We start from the raw sequence: 12,359 nt of genomic DNA on the forward strand, positions 1-12,359 counted from the left end.
AGAGAGCCTAGCATCCAGAGTGCCCTACCAAAACTTAAAGGACTTCAGTCTGGGTATGGAGTGGGGAGGATGGAGTCAATGGAGGTGTGAAAGGCAGTGCCTAGGGGAGAATCAGGAAGTGAAAGTCAGATAGTCCTCAGGAAGCCTCCATCCAAATGATGGAGATCTGACGCCAGGCAGTGGAGTGGAGACCGGAGGTGGTGGGGCTCAACTGACGACTTCAGAAAGAAACCAAGAAATGCCAAGGGGGACGACTGCCATCAGCATTGGACACACCCTCAGTGCTTGTCATAGAACATCTGTACCCCCGCCGTGGGCAGGAAGGGAATGGTCAGTGTGTGGAGGGCCGGTTTGGAGAAGGAGGAACTTGCTAGCAGAACCGCCAAGGTGGAGAATCAGTGGGCTTGTGAAGAAGTGGCGTCTGGATACCTGCTCGCGGTCTTGCAGAAGCCAGCTGTGTCTGTCAGGAATGCTGCAGAGGGATGCCAGGCTTTGGTGGAGGCCCTTCCTGGGAGGCATCCGAGGTCCTGCCAGTTCTGAGTCAGTGCCAAAATACATCTTCTTGGCCACCAGGATTCATTCATTCAACATCTCTTTATGTAGTTCCTACTCTGTGCAAGGCAAAGTGCTTGGCCCTGGGGACATGGGGGGCAACACACAGGGGTGAACCCTGCTCCCAGGGACCGTTCCTGGTGGGGCAGACAGGGAGTGAGCAGGAGTTACAGGGCTGCCGGTGATGAGATGAAGGGCAGGTGCTGGGGTGGGTGCCCTAGGCAGATGGTCTGATAAATGAGGGCAGACAGAGTGCAGGGAGTGATTGTAAGACTGACCTGTACTGTCCATGAGAGTTACATAGGGACAGGGGGGAGGAAAGAAAAAGAGAAGACCCCATGCAAAGAGAACCACACATTTTACAATATGGAGGGAAGAAAGGGAAGTCCCACCATGGGATCACTCTTTACCTGGGAAGTTAGAACAAAGCAAACCATCACCCTGCTGGCTCTGTCTGCTCAGCTTAATTAGTTACATTAAATTAAAAGCTAAAGTGGGGAGAACAGAGAAGGAACATACACATTTTGAGGTGAACTGGTGTGACCTGGAAGGGATTAAAAAAATGGGGATTATTCAATGAAGGCTGAGTTTGACTGAATAAAGCAAGAAAGGGAATTTAGGCTGTAGCTGGAGGTGTCCCAGGGCGGTGAGAGTTCTTCAGAAGTGGCAAAGCGCTAGAAGCAGAGCGCAGGGATGAGTCCCCGTTGCTGCCCTCAACCAGAAAGAAGATGTAAGACAAAGTCCTCCCCAGAGCACGACAACCCCTGTTTGGCCACTCTGCCCTCCGGCTCATATGTGGGGAGATCCTACAGTACAAGTAAATGGGGGATTTGAAGAGCGAAAACTCCATGCAGTTTGCTTTCTTCCAATGCTTCGTAGCTTGCAAAGTGTATCAGCCATTTGAAGAGGATTGGTCTTTGCTCTGTAGAGAGGACTTGAGATCCAGACATGGGAAATGACTTACCCAAGGTCACGGCTCGGTTCCGTGGTGGAACACTCTATTTCTGCTCGGTCAACTGGTTTTTACGCCAAGCATCCCCATTGCAGGGGCATGAGAGACAATGGTGTCTTTCCAAAAAAAGAGCCCTTGATGGGGAAATCAGTCAGGTAAGCCTAGGAACAGTTCTGAGGGGGCTCCTCTCCCGTGCAGCCATCGGTCCTTGAAAAGGGTGACAAGGGCTTTTCGGAGTGAAGGGAAATACCCACAACAGTTCCTCAAAACGGTTGATAAGCACTTGCTCTTCTATTCTGGGTCTTTTCCCCCCTTTTCTTCATTGCACCGCTGTGGCATTGAAACTGGCTGAATCAGCACGGAATCGTTTAGCAGGAAATGATGAAAACTGTCATTTTCCTCTGTCCGCACGGTAACACACAGCGGGGAGAGCTGACGAGAACGGAGGGGCCGTCTGACAGAGCCTCCAGCCTCAGACTGGAGTGTTGGTGGGGAGAGCCCACGGTCTAATCAGCGGCCCTCCCCAGGCTGGGCCGGGGACTGGGAACGTGGGGCTGTCCCTGCAGCAGGGACGCCTGGACCCACAGGAGGGCCCTGGTTAGGGGAGGAGGCAGAAAGACAGCCTGGGGGTCTCCCTCCAGGAAACAGACCCCCTGAGGACAGGGTCACCAGTTGCTCATTGCAGCTATGGGAAAGGGTGACGGGCAAGGGGCCTTGTGACGGGGAGGGGTTCCCTTGGTTTCCAGTAAGTAACAGGGAGCCTTGCTGAAATACTACCCCTAACCTCATTTGGGGTGGATGTGAGTGCTTTTACCACGCTCGCAGGATTTTTCATCACGGCTCTGTAATGTTGCCGTGCGACTTTGCCCTGGAGCCTCAGTTTCCTCTTTTGCAAAACAGAGATGTTAGGACCTAGGACTGTAGTGTTACTGGGCTGAATAATGACATAATGACTGCTAGCGCTTTGATCAGTGCCCATCGTTGCATTATTCAGAATCCAGAGTCTCTGCGGCACGTTAGAGCCCTTATTCTAACACTCCTAAGTAGGCAAACAAGCAACGCTCTCTCACCCCTCATCCCTCGCTTAATGGGTTTAATGCAACTGTGGACATAAACACTGACCTATATGTTCCAATTTGAGAGGGGTGTGTGAGGGGGGTTAATGGAAATGAGACAGTCCCCAAAACCCAGAGTTGCTTCTGTGTTCTTTGAGGCTAGGAGACTCTAGAGGAATGACTGCTTCACTCGATATCCAAAAGGAACGTGAGCAATGTTGTTAACCATTTGCGTATTTCTAAAGTCCAGATTGTTGGCAACATTCATATGGCAATTTCGAAAGGATGTTCCAGAAGTGAGGGAGGAGAAAGTAATGGAAAGCACGCTTGCTATTTTTGTTTAAAAATTGAGCAGGCAGATGTACAGCCCAAGTAGCCCTTAAGAAGGGGTGCTGCAATGTTGGCATACAGGGCAGGGCCAGCAGAACACTGCGTGCACAGCGGGCCGTTATGTGATGCGAAGATTTGGCTGCATCGACGTCGCATTCACTTAGGATTGTCATGCCAACGAAGGCCTGCCCAACAATTATTTTTCTGTATCAATCAGCATTTATCAATGATTTATCCCATTTATACTATTTAAAACATCTTTCTGGAAGGTCACTTTGGCCACTCTGTAGGGAATGAACTTCAAGGACATGCTCTCATAATGGCAGCGAGGGCTAAGTGGGCGGCTATTCTAGATGAACTTGGATGGTGACTAGAGTCAGGGTAGCAGCCGTGGAAATGGAATGGATACACCTATTCATCACTAACAAATTAATTAACATCATTAAAAATTAATTAGCATTAATTATGCTATTAATTAGCATAAATATCTATTTTATCAATAGATAAAATATGGTTGATGAGAGAGAAAGAGGAAAAAAAAAGGAACCAAAGATGGACCCCAGGTCTTTGGCTTGGGCAAATGGGTAGATTGAGGTAACTTGATTTAGATGGGGAAAACCAGGGAGTAACTGATCTGGGTAGAAAAAGCAGAATAAAGAGCTCTATTTTTTGGACATGCCTGGAAGCCATTCAATGGGAGATGCCAAGCATGCAATTGAGTATACAAGTTTGGAGCTCAGCTGAGAGATGTCAAGGCTAGGAATACAGATGTGGAAGTAATCTTAGATATCTAAATCTTGGAATGAGTGCTTATAGAAGAAAGGGACCCATCCCAACATTTAGAAGACGGAAAGAGAAACAGAGACCGGAAAAGGAGTTGAGAAGACATGTTCAGTGAAGTGGGAAGGAAACCAAGATAGTCTGTTGTCCTGGAAAGGGAGGCTGCTGTGTATAATTGCTAAGGTCCCTTTCATATATATGCAGAATTCAGTTCAGTTCAGTAGCTCAGTCGTGTCCGACTCTCCGCGACCCCATGAATCACAGCATGCCAGGCCTCCCTGTCCATCACCAACTCCCGGAGTTCACTCAAACTCATGTCCATCGAGTCGGTGATGCCGTCCAGCCATCTCATTCCCTGTCATCCCCTTCTCCTCCCACCCCCAATCCTTCCCAGCATCAGGGTCTTTTCCAGTGAGTCAACTTGTCGCATGAGGTGGCCAAAGTATTGGAGTTTCAACTTTAGCATCAGTCCTTCCAATGAACACCCAGGACTGATCTCCTTTAGAATGGACTGGTTGGATCTCCTTGCAGTCCAAGGGACTTTCAAGAGTCTTCTCCAGCACCACAGTTCAAAAGCATCAATACATCACATGAAAAGCCAGGCTGAATGAAGCACAAGCTGGAATCAAGATTGCTGGGAGAAATATCAATAACCTCAGATATGCAGATGACACCACGCTTATGGCAGAAAGTGAAGAGGAACTAAAGAGCCTCTTGATGAAAATGAAAGAGGAGAGTGAAAAAGTTGACTTAAAACTCAACTTTCAAAAACTAAGATCATGGCATCCAGTCCCATCACCCCATGGTAAACAGATGGGGAAACAATGGAAGCAGTGGGAGGCTTTATTTTCTTGGGCTCCAAAATCACTGCAGATGGTGACTGCAGACATGAAATTAAAAGATTTTCAATTAAAAGACACTTGCTCCTTGAAAGAAAAGCTATGACTAACCTTGACAGCATATTTAAAAGCAGAGACATTGCCTACAAAGGTCTGCCTAGTCAAAGCTATGGTTTTTCCAATAGTCATGTATGGATGTGAGAGTTGGACTATAAAGAAAGCTGAGTGCTGAAGAATTGATGCTTTTGAACTGTGGTGCTGGAGAGGACTCTTGAGAGTCCCTTGGACTGCAAGGAGATCAAACCAGTTAATTCTAAAGGAAATCAGTCCTGAATATCCATTGGAAGGACTGATGCTGAAGCTGAAGCTCCAATACTTTGGCCACCTGATTCAAAGAACTGACTTCATTTGAAAAGACCCTGATGCTGGGAAAGATTGAGGGCAGGAGAAGGGGACGACAGAGGATGAGATGATTGGATGGCATCACTGACTCAATGGACATGAGTTTGAGCAAGCTCCAGGAGTTGGTGATGGACAGGGAAGCCTGGCATGCTGCAGTTCATGCAGTTGCAAAGAGTTGGACACGGCTGAGTGACTGAACTGAACTGAAAGGTCCCTTTCAGTGCAAACACTCCATGGTTCTTGCTGCTCTTTGCATTGAATCTTCTCCTGTTAACTGTACAGGTTGATAAGTCCAGGAACTTGGATTTCTGCTTGCCTCTGGAAAGAGACCTCAGGCTGTACAGGGTAACAAATTATCTGCGTATCACAGCTGACACTACTACCGTTATACTTTATTGTTTCTTGCTGTTATTTTATCTGGCTCTTGGAAAGTTGACTGCAGCCTTGAATCTAGATGCTCAGGCTCCATCGCTAATCCACTGCTTCCTCTGTCTGCCCCCACTTTTCTGCCAGGAAGGCTGCACCGTCATCTCTACCCGATGAGCCTTTATCCATTTCATCTGGTTTATCTGCTGATAGTCCTCAAGGTTCAGCTGTTTCTCCACTGTTATTTGCAATTTATCTGATTCCACACCTGACATTATATCTTGCTGTGATATACAGTTGTCTGGCTATTGTTTATCTAGTCAAAGTGTATTTTTCTGCATCAACTTTTCTCCCTCTCTTGGAAGTTGAGGATTGTGTCTATAACACCACACAATCTGATGTCTGCAAATCATCCACAAAAATGCAGACATAAGACCTAATTCATTACCATTCATGTTACCCTCACTTGGGGGGAATTTGGGTCAAATTGTTTTGCCCTTGGATGGCACTTCCTTTTAATTTTAAGCACTCTTTCTCCTACTCTCTCTCTTTCTTATTCCCACCACATCAATTTCTTCTCTGATTGGAAGACCATTTCTATTATGGTAGGCATAGTGTAAATATTTTATTTTGGTGATTTGTTCAGCGAGATCTATGCAGAGTGAAGACAAAAAGCCGACTACAGTCCCTGTGTGTGAAGAACACCGTGTTCAGCTTTTTACTCCCAAGGCAAATTATTTGCTTAAGTAAGGGTTTCTTCCTTGATTACAGCTCTTATTATTGAGATCATGTCTGAATTTCCCAGGTGTGTTTTGAATTTCACAATCTTGCACTGTACTCTCCAGAACTAGTCTCAGAAAATATATTTGCATTTGCTTTCAGAGAAGGAGTCCTTACCTAGAGGAGTAGCCCTGGGAATAAAGAGCTATCAAGAAACATAGTATCTGGGCACGTTAATTATTTTTCCTGACTGAGGCTATTTGCTGGCTGTTACCTGTGATAGCGACATCTATTAGGTGTCATACTGTTTGTTTTAGGAGATTGCCACTCCTGATTTGCAAGATCTTAGAAGATAATGAAGTGAATAGGTGAACGTGGAATAAGCTATATTTGATTCATTCATCTAAGAAATATACATTGCATACCTGTGATATGCCAAGCAAAATGCTAGGCATAGGGACCCAGAAATGAACAAGAGAAGTAGTCAGTCTATAAGGTACTCCTTGTAGAGTCCAGAAGACAGACATTTAGGCAAGCAATTGTAACATGTTGATAAGCCCTCTGACAAAATGCTATGGGAGCCTTGAAGATGGAGTTACAAATTGCCAAGGGGTGATGGGGACAATGTGACAAAGAATGAGTTTTGTGAGTGGCTGAGAGCATATCAGAGAAAGCGGGCCACTGCACTCTAGAGACAGGCAGCTCTCAAGTGTGGAGTGTTGACAAGCAGTGCAACGGAACCAGGCAGAATGTGGGTGAGGGTCAGAGGGAGTAAAGGGGGCATCTTGGAAAAGTACAAGGGCCTGACAGCTGGTGGTGTCGGACCTCCTCCTGTGTGAGGGTCAGGTATCTGGTTCAGGGTGCCTCCGAGTGAGACAAGGGAAGGGGGAAATCATGGACCTTGTAAAGGGGCAGCAGTAAAATTTAATGCATCCAAATAATTCAGCCACTCCTTACATAGGCTTCTGATTTTCTCTTGCAAAATTCTACAGCTGGTTCTTGAGCTCAGATTTCTCTTCTGGCTTTGCCTTTCCCATTTGGCTGCCACAGACATGGGGACTTACCATTGGGTTTGGCTAACTGTGCTTCATGGCACTCGTTTTTCTGCTTCGGTGACCCTGGCTTGTATTTATCTCTATCTATTATCTGTCTAACCTCAGATATGCAGATGACACCACCCTTATGGCAGAAAGTGAAGAGGAACTCAAAAGCCTCTTGATGAAAGTGAAAGAGGAGAGTGAAAAGGTTGGCTTGAAGCTCAATATTCAGAAAATGAAGATCATGGCATCTGGTCCCATCACTTCATGGGAAATAGATGGGGAAACAGTGGAAACAGTGTCAGACTTTATTTTTTTGGGCTCCAAAGTCACTGCAGATGCTGATTGCAGCCATGAAATTAAAAGACGCTTACTCCTTGGAAGGAAAGTTATGACCAACCTTGATAATATATTAAAAAGCAGAGACATTACTTTGCCAACAAAGGTCCGTCTAGTCAAGGCTATGGTTTTTCCCGTGGTCATGCATGGATATGAGAGTTGGACTGTGAAGAAAGCTGATCGCCGAAGAATTGATGCTTTTGAACTGTGGTGTTGGAGAAGACTCTTGAGAGTCCCTTATACTGCAAGGAGATCCAACCAGTCCATTCTGAGGGAGATCGATCCTGGGTGTTCATTGGAAGGACTGATGCTAAAGCTGAAACTGCAATCCTTTGGCCACCTCATGCGACGAGTTGACTCACTGGAAAAGACTCTGATGCTGGGAAAGGTTGGGGGCGGGGGGAGAAGGGGACGACCGAGAATGAGATGGCTGGATGGCATCACCGACTCTGTGGACATGAGTTTGAGTGAACTCCGGGAGTTGGTGATGGATAGGGAGGCCTGGCGTGCTGTGATTCATGGGGTCGCGGAGAGTCGGACACGACTGAGCGACTGAACTGAACTGATTATCTGTCTATCTATCTATCCATCCATTATCCATCTATCATTCATCTATCTATCTCTGGTGATCTATTCATATCCTCTTATATAACCCTTTTGATTCAAGGCTATGTTTTCATTTTCCCATCTTAGCAGTAACTATGTATGGTAGAACCCAGTACTATCTTGGGAACAGAGAATCAGAATGGGCAAAGTGCTCTCTTAATAGGGCTTATTGATATATACTCATAAAAGGAAATGGGTGGGGTTTATTTAACTTTGTCAAGAGTCATACTATTCTGGCATGAGAATAGATGGGAAAATGTAGAGTGATAAAAGTAATGAAATCTGAAAAGAAAGTTTTCCTTTCAATACCAAAAAAGGGCAAAGCCAAGGAATGTTCAAACTACTGCACAACTGCACTCACTTCACATACTAGCAAGGCAATGATCAAAATCCTTCAAGTTAGGCTTCAACAGTATGTGAACTGAGAACTTCCAGATGTACAATCTGGATTTAGAAAAGGCAGAGGAACCGCAGATGAAATTGCCAACATCTGATGGATCATAGAAAAAGCAAGAGAATTCCAGAAAAGTATCTACTTCTGCTTCATTGACTACAAAGCCTTAGACTGTGTAGATCACAATAAACTGTGGAAAATTCTTAATGAGATGGGAATACTAGACCGCCTGACCTGCCTCCTGGGAAATCTGCATGCAGGTCAAGAAACAACAGTTAGAACCAAACATGGAACAAGTCACTGGTTCCAAATTGGGAAAGGAGTACATCAAGGCTGTATATCGTCACCCTGTTTATTTAACTTATATGCAGAGTACATCATGTGAAACCCTGGGCTGGATGAAACACAAGCTGGAATCAAGACTGCCAGAAGAAATATCAATAACCTCAGATATGCAGATGACACCACCTTAATGGCAGAAAGCAAAAAGGACCTAAAGGGAAAAAAAGGAACTTGATGAAGATGAAAGAGGAGAGTGAAAAAGCCGGCTTAAAACTCCACATTCAAAAACTCAAGATTATGGCATCCAGTCCCATCACTTCATGACAAATAGATGGGGAAACAATGGAAACAGTGACACACGTTATATTCTTGGACTCAAAAATCACTGCAGATGGTGACTGCAGCCATGAAATTAAAAGACATTTGTTCCTTGGAAGAAAAGCTATGACAAACCTAGACAGTGTATTAAACAGTAGAGACATCACTTTGCCAACAATGGTTCATATCATCAAAATTACAATTTTTCCAGTAGTCATGTATGGATGAGAGAGTTGGACCATAAAGAAGGCTGAGCACCAAAAAATTGATGCCTTTGAACTGTGGTGCTGGAGAAGACTGTTGAGAGTCCCTTGGACAGCAAGGAGCTCAAACCAGTCAATCCTAAAGGAAATCAGTCCTGAATATCCATTGGAAGGACTGATGCTGAAGCTGAAGCTCCGATACTTTGGCCAACTGATGCAAAGAGCTGACTCATTGATAAAGACCCTGATGTTGGGAAAGAGTGAAGGCAGGAGGAGGAGGGGGCGACAGAGGATGAGATGGTTGGATGGCATCATTGACTCAATGGAAATCAGTTTCAGCAAACTCAGGGAGATGGTGAAGGACAGGGAAGCCTGGTGTGCTGCAGCCCACGGAGTCGCAGAGTCGGACGTGACTGAGTGGCTGAACACCACCACTATGACTGGTGAATAGCAGAGAGATCAGTTTTTGGGGGGGGAGCTTTTCAATTGCTAGACATGAAAGGCACTGGGAGATGAAGTGGAATCATCGCAAGTCGCATGAAAGAAGCAGAAGACAGGAAAATAATAGGTTTGGTAAGTTATGACGCTTAGATTGTTTTGCTTTTTTAATCATCAGTTCCTTTCCTTCTACCTTCTCAGTCGTATCAAGAATACCATCAGAGCTAGGGTTCAGAATACGAAAAGGGAGCTGGCGGGGATGTCAATCTTACATTCACTATCTCTGGAACCCAAAGCATGTTAAATATTTTAAGCCAGTGGTTAGCTCACAGAGACAGAAGCCAACTGTGGGGTGAAACTGCATCAGTAGGGGGATGGAGGCTAGACTTGAGGAAATGGGGTTGCAAGGCACTAAAATAACACAGTGAGGGCATTAGATTTCTTTCCATGGAAATCTGTTAGAAGAGGGAAGAAAACCATCTGTCTGGAAAAGTGTAAATATAGTCATGTATATGCCCAGGGGATGGACTTGTTTTTTACCTCTTGAACAATATTAACTAAAAGTTTTATGTAAAAGCCCTATCAATACTTACTTCCACATTGCTGCAAACAGAAAGTACTTTGTATTCTGCTTTATCTTCCTATTATTTCATTTACTTAACATTACAGCATTAGCATCTTTCATAAGTCTACCTAGTCTTCAGATATTTTTTTTAATGACTACGTACTGGAGTTGGTGATGGACAGGGAGGCCTGGTGTGCTGTGATTCATGGGGTCTCAAAGAGTCGGACACGACTGAGCGACTGAACTGAACCGAACTGAACTGAACTGAATACCCCTATATATTGTTGGATTGTTAATTTAATAATGTATTTCAGGTTAGCTTTGTAAATCCCTTTCATATTGTGTATTTTATGGTCTTAATTCCTCTATTCTATCCAAATTAGTCCACTTTTCCTTTCTCAAATATTCTTATACTTCCTTCTACAACCACCCCACGACCGCCAGCAGAATGTACACCAAACTTCATGTCTGCTGATTTGTAAGCAGGAAACATGATACGATGGTTAAGCTTTTGGTGTCACACCAGAAATCACAATTTCAGGTTTTGTCACTTACTAGTTGTGTGATCTTGGAAAGGTTACCTAATTTTGCGAGGGTTTTTTTTTTTCTTTTATCTTGAAAATGCTTCAGGTATAACATAATTACATGTACCTTGAAACTAAAAGTGCAAGTGTTAGTCGCTGGGTTCTGTCTCACTCTCTGGGACACCATGGACTGCAGCCCGCCAGAATCCTCTGTCCATGGGATTCTCCAGGCAAAAATACTGGAGTGGGTTGCCATTTCCTTCTGCAGGGGCTCTTCCTGACCCAGGGATGGAGCCCAAGTCTTTTGCATTGCAGGCAGATTCTTTATGGTCCGAGCCACCAGAGAAGCCTTATATATACATTCAGTTCACTTCAGTTCAGTCGCTCAGTCATGTCCGACTCTCCGTGACCCCATGAATCACAGCACGCCAGGCCTCCCTGTCCATCACCAACTCCCGGAGTTCACTCAAACTCATGTCCATTGAGTCGGTGATGCCATCCAGCCATCTCATTCTCTGTCGTCCCCTTCTCCTCCCACCCCCAAACCCTCCCAGCATCAGACTCTTTTCCAGTGAGTCAGCTCTTTGCATGAGGTGGCCAAAGTATTGGTTTCAGCTTTAGCATCAGCCCTTCCAATAAAGGATTATAATCATATATACTATATGTATCTTAAAGGGTTGTATAAGGGTTGAAGACAATTTGTAAAGCACTTGCTACAGAGTAGATGGCTAGAGACTCTCCTTGCTCAGGTCCCCGTGGCAAAATCTTTCTTTGAATTTACTGTCTATTCCACAGAGCACTTTCCACATCCAGACTTATATTCTAAGTTATCCTTTTATGTGAGTAAGTTGAGCCTCCTTCAGTTCAGTTCAGTTCAGTCACTCAGTCGTGTCCGACTCTCCGCAACCCCATGAATCACAGCACACCAGGCCTCCCTGTCCATCACCAACTCCCAGAGTTCACTCAAACTCATGTCCATCGAGTCAGTGATGCCATCCAGCCATCTCATTCTCTGTCGTCCCCTTCTCCTCCCGCCCCCAACCTTTCCCCACATCAGAGTCTTTTCCAGTGAGTCAACTCTTCTCATGAGGTGGCCAAAGTATTGGAGCAGCATCAGTCCTTCCAATGAACAGCCAGGATTGATCTCCTTTAGAATGGACTGGTTGGATCTCCTTGCAGTCCAAGGGACTCTCAAGAGTCTTCTCCAATACCACAGTTCAAAAGCATCAATTCTTCGGCGATCAGCTTTCTTCACAGTCCAACTCTCACATCCATACATGACCACGGGAAAAACCATAGCCTTGACTAGACGGACCTTTGTTGGCAAAGTAATATCTCTGCTTTTTAATATACTATCAAGTTTGGTCATAACTTTCCTTCCAAGGAGTAAGCGTCTTTTACTTTCCTGGCTGCAATCAGCATCTGCAGTGATTTTGGAGCCCCCCAAAATAAAGTTTACATTCAGTTAAAAACACGCTGAGAGCAGGGAACTTTATTCACCCTCGCATCCTCCAGTGGTAGGCAGGGCTTTATAGAACTCATGCTCGTTGGTCGATGACGTAGATCGCTGCTGCATATATGACGGTATGACCATCGCTGTAGCCTTACTCCGTGATGACTGCGGAGTGGAAGACGTGAGGGACAGGGGCAGTGGAGG

At 45.2% G+C, this 12,359-nt stretch overlaps 1 long non-coding RNA gene across 14 annotated transcripts in view; it reads left to right on the top strand.

Annotated features, from left to right (window-relative positions):
- Positions 1 to 12,359, top strand: part of LOC129551229 (uncharacterized) — a 49,854-nt gene that overhangs the window by 11,158 nt on the left and 26,337 nt on the right. The gene's annotated exons all lie outside the window — the stretch shown is intronic.

Source organism: Moschus berezovskii, chromosome 17, assembly GCF_049115385.1.
Source record: "Moschus berezovskii isolate FMDL1 chromosome 17, NW_MosBer_1.0, whole genome shotgun sequence".
Classification (NCBI taxonomy): Eukaryota; Metazoa; Chordata; class Mammalia; order Artiodactyla; family Moschidae; genus Moschus; species Moschus berezovskii.